Source organism: Electrophorus electricus, chromosome 18 (assembly GCF_041902795.1).
Source record: "Electrophorus electricus isolate QZ-2024a chromosome 18, ASM4190279v1, whole genome shotgun sequence".
NCBI classification, from domain to species: Eukaryota; Metazoa; Chordata; class Actinopteri; order Gymnotiformes; family Gymnotidae; genus Electrophorus; species Electrophorus electricus.
The window spans coordinates 13,000,736-13,011,234 of NC_137514.1; positions in this window are offsets into that span (position 1 = coordinate 13,000,736).

Sequence of the window (10,499 nt, forward strand, 5' to 3'; positions counted from 1 at the left end):
GTACAGATTCATATTCATACAGATTGATTCATTCATGTCAGGTTTGCCCTCCCTGGCAACGCGATTCACACAGCAAGGCAAGCATGTTATTTACTTCCTGGTTTTGTTTCCTTGTGTTTCTTTGTTTTGTTTTGTTTTTTGGTTCCATCTCCTAGTTAGTTCTATTACTTGTTTTTGACTTCACCTGTATCTTGTTTGTCTCACTAGTCTTTGTATTTAAACCTCATATTCAGTCTTTGTGAAGTCTTGTCAACTTTGGTTATGTTTCTGAGCAGTTTGTTACCGTGTCTGTTTTTCTGGTTATTTGGATTTCCACATGTTCTTTTGGATTATCCTCTTTACCTGTTCCCTGTCTGTTTTGGTTTACATACCTGACTATCTTTCTGGATTACTACCTTCACTTGTTCATTGGATTACGTGTATGGATGACCCATGTTCTCTAATAAACTGCATCTGCCATACTGCACTCGACTCTGTCTGTTTGTGCTCGGAACAGTTCATATAATAAAAAGTAACAAGATTTTTTTTAAACATGATATATTGTCAGATAGATAGAAAAACACTCCAGAAATGTCACCAGCAAAATAATTACTTCAAACACTCTAAAACCCAATTAAGATGTCTGTCCACTTATAGCTTTGGCAGAGCAGAGCATTACCCTCAACATAAGTAAATCTGTGTGGAATCAACTGGACAGAGAAAAGAACATGAGAAGATTTTACTATGGAACCTCTTTTTTAAACTCAAATGAACACCTTCTCTTCTGAGCACCTATATCACCTAATATATTTAGATTTAAACATAATTTTCTTGGTTGGGATTTATTTCTTTCATTTAATATATGTCCAAAGTGTCTTGTTTTTTCCTGTGCTCCTGTGTCTTGTGTGTCTTGTGTTTTCCTGTGCTCTCTGTAGTCTTGTCACTTTAGCAAATGAAATATTAAAGGTTGCTTTAATGTGCTTGCTTTAAGTTTCCCTCTGTATCCAGGTCTTGACTTTGACTTTGAATAATTGTGTTGCACATTTTGCTATAGTTTATAAATCTTTACAGTCACATTTACCACTTAAGTTGTTAGATCCATGTAGTTCAGTCAAAAAGTACAATGAATCCATTTTAATGGTAATGGGGTAGATGTCCAAAGTCTTAAATAAGCCAAGGTGTCCGCTAACTCAGACCCCCCCTCCCCGAATCCGTGCTGTGCAGCAAACACTAAGGCAACTTTTAAAAATGGGTTCTGATGTGAAAAAATGAAAAAGGTGATCATACCATCAGTGGCTATTAGTAAAATAATGATCAATGATCATTAGAATCATCATAGAAGAACAATAATGTACTGTTCTTCTAGGGCAAATTAGAAAGAACATGGACCACAAAAATTTGAAAGTGTACTATGAAAAGAAGAACTCAAAACAAAAAGAAGAACCCGTTCAACAGTCTCAAAACATCAGAAAACTAACTGCCCTCTGTGTGTCCCTAGAAGGGATAGATTTTGGTGTTCACTCAAATAAGAAAAGCAGAAAAGCAGAAGAAGAAATGGGTGATGGGTTATATGTCACTGTGGGGCAACTCTGTCCCTTGGTAACCTCCACAGCTCTTTTCTCATTGTCTTCCACCTGCTATTAATGGAAACCCATCTAGTGGCAAATCCATCCTCAAACTCCCTAAGGACACTCTGGTCATTCTAGAAACAAGTGACTGGCTGTCCAAGCGATTCAAGAAGCGCAGCTGTGATGCATTGGAAGACACTTGTTTAGGAAAGCAGCTGGATGCAGTACTACGCTGAATACTTGCACAAGGGTGTCAGCAACATCCTATTCTATTTGAGGAAGTGTTACATATTAATTGTGTTGGAATTACTAGAGCAGTAAGCAAGAGAATATATTCTGTGTTTGGTGTGTGGGTAAATCACCTATGAGGTCCCTTGCCTTCAATACTTTTATATCCACATTTATACAAATGTCTTTGTTGAGGATTTTTGGACCAAACTCTTACAGTCACGTGGGAATTCTGAAGTTCTCTATAAAACTCAAAAGCTGTTTTAGGAATCCTGTGGTGCATGTTGAGCACCATCATATCTTGATGAAATATTAACAGTAAAAAGTAGCATTCACCAATTTAGAAAAAAAGTGTGCTCTTTATATATACCCAGGAGAAGTAAACCATTATGAGAAACACATTTCAACAAATATGCTTCATGATTATAAGCAGATCCAGGAACTGTTTTGTACAATGCCCACCCTCCCATAGAACTTGTTTATACCAGATAAGCAAATTTAATTGCCCTCTCACTTTTCTGGAGTTAATTGCTATGGGTCTTTTTTATACTGTTTTTTTTTTCCCTCCATGCTGGCCACTGTGTTTGTTCATATTATTTATTCATGTGGGAAATTATCATTCTTCCCCGAACACCATCTCATACCCATTTCAACGTTGATTCTGGCTGAGTGAGCAGGTTCTGGGTATGAGGCCTCATCTGTTTTTCCCATAAGAATAAATTATTCATTGATCTACATGATCTTAAACCATTGAGCTACCAAGAATATCAAATGCCAAACATCAGAGGGGTGGCATGCCAGTCCATGTTATTAGACTTCCCAAATCATTGCCAAGTACTTAAATAATGATGGACTAACAGCATTTCCACTCTAAATACTAAAATAATTTTATCATTATGCAAATAAATAAATAAAAACACTGGTGAATTAGAGGCTTATAAATGCAAGTGCGTTTAAGATTTATTGGAGTTTTTACATCATCACAGACATACCTATTCATAACAGGCAGACTGTTGTTTGTTATAGTTGAAGCCAAAGTCATGAAAAAAGAGCCATTAAAAATCTGAATGCAATTAACTCTGGTCCAGCAGTGCAAGGTCAAATACAGTAGTAAATTGAGTCTATAAACTAAAAGAAACTGCATGTGACGTGGTCTGTGCCAGGGCAGAGCCAGAGCTGAGAAGAGCCAATCAGACGCCTAGGATCAAGCACATTGTGCAGTCTTCTTGATGTTTTCTCTAATGAAAATGTAAAAATTGTCAGGTTGTGTGAATAGAGACAAAGTGGAATGCAGTAAAACATAATTAGTTCAATAGGAGAATTCAAATATGTAGTTGTAAACAGGCAGAGGTCTAGCCAAAAGAGGAACAGGGCAAACAAATCCAAAAGAGAAGAGGCAAGAGAATAATCCAGCAACAGGCAATAATCCAAGAAAAATCTACCACTATGAGAGACCATGGTCTCTCTGGTATCAGAAGAAGCATTAACTTACTGGCTGGTAAGGTGTGAGGTGATTTGGAGAAACGTGACCCTTTGTAGCTAAGGTTATTGTAGTTGAATATGATTAGCGATCAATACAAATTTTATTTTGTCTCCTTTTAGACTTTTTAGCAGCTTTTTAATGAGACACCAATGGTGTTCCAGAAGAAATTGTAAAATACAAACAAGATTTTCTATCAGGCATGTAAAAGTTATGGATGGCCACTGTCAAGTTTAAGATTAAACAGAATTTGCCTCTACAAAGTCACATGGAACATTCATTATAAATTAGGATATACTATGAAAACCTATCTCATAATGTTGAGATAGTGGTAAAGTACTTTAAGTTAAAGTACCTTAAGGCAGTCTGAACATAACCAGCTTAATGCGTCTTTGCCCAGCTTATGTCAGTGATACACCATGCTGAGAGAAAAATAACCTTAAAAATCTAGCTTTCCTTGGGTGAATGTTTGCTAACTGAGTTACACATTGAATTATGGATTGTGGTTGGAAAGGTCCATTAAGGTACACATAGGAAACAGAATCTTGTAACGATTTTCAGGTCTTGAAGACAGGTCACTTTCCAGATAATTTCACGCTAAATTGATATTATTAATATGTGGTTCAAGTGAATTATGAAAATATTCATGTTCTATATGTATGCAGAAAAGTGTTTTGATTCTTGATAGCAAAACTCTGCCCAACTCTATTAAGGTACATTAGTATGATACAGTAGGCATCCTATGTAAATATATGAAGTTGTTCACAATAGACATATTAATTTAAAATAAAGAAATTTAATTTCTCTATAATCTTTTAGCTCAAGTAGTCAAGTGAAAGGAAGATCTTAACAGTCAACATAATGCACTTATATACCAATTTCACAAAAGTCCCAGAAAATGCAAATTACAACCAAGGGGAAAAAAAAAGACTTCTATTTTTTGTGAGAAGGGAAGGAGGAGGGCTGTGAAATTTGTCACAGAGGAAAAAAAGAGAGTTACAGTGTATAATCAAGGAGGCAGAAGAGTGGTGTTTGAGGCACATTTTTTCACTGTCACAATTAGTCCCTCCCATCTTCCATGTGCCATGTTTTCCCTGTGTATTTCAGTTCCATTCTGTAGTTTCATTTTCTCTGCCCCTCGTTTGATTTTCCACACCTGTCCCTTGTTTCTAGCCATGTTAAGTTCATCTTTTTAAACCTTGTCGTGTGCTCTGTGCCTTTGCTGTTAAATGTCTGAATGGATGTTTGAACGTATGTTTTGATTTTGCAAGTGTGTATCGGTACACCCGTAAGTTTGTACTCCGTGCCTCCTAGTCTGACTGTTTTTCCTAACTTTCTTGTTTCTAAGCCTCTGATTTCTTTTTTCTTTTACAGGTCAACAGTTTTTGGATCTGAAGCCATTTTACTGTATAATGGCAAATATCAGTATAGATCTTTGTTAGCTGAATTATGTTTTGTCTCTTGGGTTAGCACCGAGTATCCAAACAGAGATACTAAATATTTCCTGTCATTAGTTATGTTTGAGTGCATTAAAAATAGTTATTATACACCTAAAGCAAGAGATTACTCACATGGCTAATAAAATTCTCCTGAAACCTCTCTCGCTAATGTCCTTCTGTCCTGGATAATGGTTTTTGATTGACTTTTCTCAGGAACTGTTAAAGACAAGAGCTAATCAAACTGGTAATGGATCTGGCAATGTTACATTGCTAATTGAGTCTCTGCTTTACTTAAGCCCTCAAATTATCACAGAGATTGTAATGGCACACCGTCCTTTCTGTGACCATCCTGTGGTGACTGGGTCCATTTTAAGCCAAAGTGTAGTATTTACACCTCTCAAATACCACTTGTGAGGGTAAAGGAGAAACATAATATCATTTTGATGTTCCGGGGTTGAGGAAAGTCACATTTTTTTACTTTTTGAAAACTACAAGGTCAAGGTCAGACACCGAAAGGCTGTTCATGGTGTAATTAGCAGGAAATATCTGATGTGAACTTGGTTACTGGAATGGTGGTCAGGCTACAGGCAATGATTATAGTCTAGTAAGATAGACAGACAGGGAGTCTCCTTGTAAGGACCTCAGGGACATTACATTGTACAGTTTACATATTTTACTCAATATTTGTGTTCATTAGACTATTCTTGAACTGCGTAGCAGTGTCACAGAAGAACCAAGTTCAGTGAACAGTGCCCATAGTGTCTACCTTATCTTCAGCTTGATATTCCATATAACTTCATTGCATTGTTCAAAAGTCCAGTTTTGTGAGCCTAAAACATTTTGAAAAGCCACCATTCCACTATATTTCTATTTCTGTGATGCTCACAGAGTTTTTATATAGAGTTGGTGACAAAGGTATGTTCTCTTTTTATTTTTAAAGGTCATAGTTTTGTGGCATGTAGAAACTTGTTAATTATATGGATCTAAAATTATATTTTTAAACATTTAACCAGATTCTGAAGTTAGATTTGAAAAATGTACCATTATGGCTTTTGGCAAGACATTCTTATTCAGAGCAACTATGTAGTAGGATGACAGTACATGGGCTCCCTGGGAATTGAACCTATGATCTTGCTGTTGCTCTACCAAATGTTAAAACCGCTAAATAATTGATATGAAAGGTAATTTTCAGAATTCTCTTTAGAGCCAATAAAACCATGTTTACGTTTAAGGCTTTTTGAAAAGAGCAGGGACATTTGTGGAAAAAAAATGTGAAAATGTGTTTCATAAAAACTTATAGTTTCCTGCAAAGTGATGAAGTAAAGCTTGCTAAGCCCCACAACACTGATGACAATTACAAATGATTTCTTAGAAAAAGCATCAGGCACATACATATTTATTTTGGTACATAGAGCTTTTATGGGAGTTTAACAAACACAAAATATGCTCTCTTATGTGCATCCCAGAAGCCATCCATTTTCCAGGTTATCCATGAACCAAAATGTATTAACATATGGGCTAGCAAACAAACCTTTAGAATCTGTTTTGTAAATTGAAGCCTGTTTCTCATCCAGTATGCAGACAATGTGTGTCATGCTTATTGCCATGATAATGTAAACATAAAGTGATGGAACATTGTCTATCATCCAAGCTTTCTTCAATACTGGTACTTCACAAGCACACAGACGTGCGTATGTAAATAATCATAGACACACACACACACACACACACAAACACACACACATACAAGAAACAGCCTGTTTTAAATGGCATAAGGTCCAAGGTTCCCAAATTACAGGTGTGTCAATCTCAAAAACTGCCCAATTAGTGTGTGTGTGTGTGTGTGTGTGTGTGTGTGTGTGTGTGTCTATGATTATGTCTGTATGCTTGTGAAGTTCCAGCATTGAAGAAAGCTTGAATAATAGACAATGTTCCATCACTTTACATTTACATTACATGACGAGTGTCATGTAGAATAGTCCTGAACATCATGAAAGTACATGCTTAACATGAACAAACAGCACTGGCAAACAGGAACAGTGGTCATAGGCCAAAGCTCACTGAAACACAGACACGCTTAATATTAGGTGATGCTGTTGCATTTTCAACATCTAGTGGTGCTACACACTACTTGGTTTTATAGAGATTGTGTGGTGTGTTTTGACACACATAACTGAGCTACATACAATTTTTAGTGTCTCTTGTTTCAGATCATTCATTGTGGTGGCTGCCAGTGTGTACAAATCTCTTTTTTTGTGCTGTATTCAAGTGTTCCCTGCATTGTGATAATATTGATATAATGACTAGTTCATATAAGTAAAAAATAATAAGTAAAAATAAACCGATATTGTCCTCTATATTCTTTGTGACAGCAAGTAGAATTAGAATAGTTTAGGAACTATTAAAATTAAATGAATTCAGTAGATGTTCTGAGAATGCTCAAGGGAGCTGCACCAGGAAATTGAATTTCTAATGCAAAAAGAGAGAGAAAGAAAGACTTGTACCAGAACAAAATTCACCATTTCCTTTTAGCACAAAGGAAGACATACAATGAACAGAGCAGGGCTTTAATAAAAGTCTCCTGGCAATTATCCTGGAAGGTCTCAGATGTACTCAAGAGTATTGACAGAACAAACCAGAGAAACCCTAGTTACCACTGGGAAACTGAAGTCCACTCCAGTAAAAGCCTGATTAGATTTACTGGGCATCTTAGATGAAAGGAGAATCAGTATAGCATGAAGGAAATCTACAGACTCATTTTCACTGAAAGTTAAGGGGACCAAGTCAGAACATTCGCGTGACTTTGATGACATTGCTGAAAAGTTAACAAATAGGGTATACTGGAACTAGGCAAGGGCAAAAAGGAAGTTCAGTCAGCTATCTATCACCACAAGGATGTGTGCTTGCTGACAGGGCAAAAGCACTACATGCCTCAAAGACCTGAGCACAGATAAAGGTGCACAGAGAAGAAATAAAGCATGCCAAACAATCACCACAGTGTCATCTCTATTTAGGTGCATTTCAGTATCCTGTTAAATAATGACAAATACTGTTTCATAACATGAAACTTAGCCGTGGCCTTTTGCATGCATCAGCAGAATGGCTGCATCGCTAATGGCTGTGGCAGGATGTCACTCCTCAATAGTGCCTTGATCAGGCAAGCTGTTAGGCAGCTGACACACTCGTCTCATCAAGAACGCTTATCTGCATGAATATCTGCCTAGAAACCAAGCACTAATCAGTGGATCAATGTCAGCCATTCTTGCTCCAACCCCCCCCCCCCCCCCCCCCCCCCCCACAGCCAACACTCCCACCCTTTTGAGGGCATATTTGAATTGACAGAAAAGTGGCAATGGCTGATCAAGCCATTTAGGACTCTGGCTACAGCAGAGACATAGATACACGTACAAATAATAGTCAAGAATATGATTAGCCTGGGCACACTTTAGGCATCATGTATCTTCTGCTAGTGTCATGACCAATTGCATGCACCCCTCTTTCCAACATGTATCCAACAGTGTTTGAAATGACTGAACACCGTACTTCTCAGAGCCAAGCCCACACTCAGTGGTGCGGCGGGCAGTCGTGGTGAAGATCATGCCGCCCTGACCTGCCACCTCACTTCAAAAGGGAGGAGCTGCCGCAGCTTCAGTCACAGACCACTCAGCTTTCATGTTGCCATAAAGCAGCATGACAGGAGAGGAAGTCGAGCAGCAGACCATTGTAGTTGGGGACAGGCCTAATTATTAGATCCTTTTTTTGCACTAGCTCCATCAGCAGACAATAAACAAGACTCCAAAGATACTATTATATGAAGTACTGCCAGGAAGCCTAAAAAGATTAGCATGACCTCTTACTGATGATGACAGAGTTTTCTCAGAGCAGCATTATAACCTTGATGCTCCATTGTGTCCTTCTCTAGGCCTGCATTGTATGTCTAACAATGTATTAACAACAAAAAACCTTGACATCCAGGTGGAGTGCTTTTTTCTGTGGGTCATTTCAGGTTGGAACTGATGCTGCATGTAGTGAACTACCTGCAGTAAGCTGAAAACTACCTAGCATGTTAGCATGAGCTATTCTTCAATATCTTAGTAATCTGAGCCACTGTTTGTTTGTTTGTCTGTTGGCCAGTTATGTTGACTTCTTGTTTTGTTGCATTATGTGTGGCTTCAGCTGACTACAGCCTTGAAATACATGTTCCTTGTTGATCCACATTGGCCTGCACATACTAATGACAGACATTAGTGAGCCCTGTGACAAATAAGCATTTGTTTGCTTCAGCAGATGTTTGGCTCAAGTCATCAGTTAACACGTGTAAACAAATGCATCACACTCTACTCGTCAAATTCCAATTACTGACATTTTTTGATAATGTGTTTGAGTAATCCCCCACTCTTCCCTAAGCAGAGAAGAAGGGAGAAGACAGCATGCAAGGCAGAGCTATTATGCATAATGAGGCAACAGGGTACTGAGACAAGCAGACACAGTAGGAGAAGGAGCTCTTTAACACTGTACCTTACTAAAGACACCTACAGCTATTCAAATCCATTTATGGTGGTATTCATGAATGAGAAACAACTACCTAACTAGCATTTTTTATTTTATTTTTTTTTTTTGTTCTATCTGCAAGGGAACATAAGACAAACGCATGTCATGATGAACAAGGAAGAAGATCAAAGGTGCCTTACTGTTTGAGATGCATGTGGTTTTGAATGCCTCTTTCAATCTGCATTGTTTGTGAGTGTAGACACCAGAATCCAAGATGTTCCTTTGAAGTCAGTAACACTGCTTTGGAAGAGAGTCATATCTTCATAGGCCTTCGAGTCAGATTTATTGCATGTCCTTCTGCTGTCTTACTGTCCCTGAATATAATGCAAATGTGGTCTACTTTGATGGTGTCACACCTTTAGAGTGCTTTGCTCTAGTTGGACAGAGGTCAGTAGTTTCTCACTGGTCATTTATTGTGACATTTTGGGTGTGCTGTCCTCTACTGGTTGGTTGGAGGCATACTGTAATCATTTTCCTTTTTGTGCAAATAAAGTCAAAATTGTTAAAATACAGGGTACAATAAAAGGGGACACAGATATATAACAAATCAATAGGTTTGAAAGAGGTGATTTGCAGTGCCTCTATTACTATGTTTTGGGGGGTGGTTTTTTTTGGGGGGGGGGTGTCAGTGTGATGTTCAGCTTATTACTGAAGCCATTTCCAGGCTTGGTGAAAGCTCTGGAGGCTTGGCAGGACCCCTTCTGGTCTGCCAGCAGTGACCTTCACTGCCGCCAGCCTTCATTTGGTATGGAAAACCTGCCCAAGCATGACATATGAATTCATCTCCCAATAGCTATTTTCAGATGGCCAGACTGGACGTGAGCCTGAATAGTGGAGAATAGAATTAAACGGCAAAGAAACAGCCTGAGGAGAGGGTTAGAGAGAGAGAGAGAGAGAGAGAGAGAGAGAGAGAGAGAAAGGGAGAGAGAGAGAGAGAGAGAGAGAGAGAGAGATGAAATATGAATTGAGAAATCTGTTGCCTACAATAAAGCAAAACATTTGTATGTTTTAGTGATCTCATAAACACATTTTTATTCTGTTTGGTTAGAGAAAGAGGGATAGAGAGAGATGAACTATGAAATGAAAAATATGCTGTCCAAAATAAAAGAGCAAAACATTTGCATACATTAGTGATATCATAAACACATTTTCATTCTGGCACCAAGCACAGCTACAAATTAACTGAAAGTATAAGGAGTAAAGCACATTCCCTAATTAAAGCAATAGCCAACATTAAAAAATTGCAATAACTAA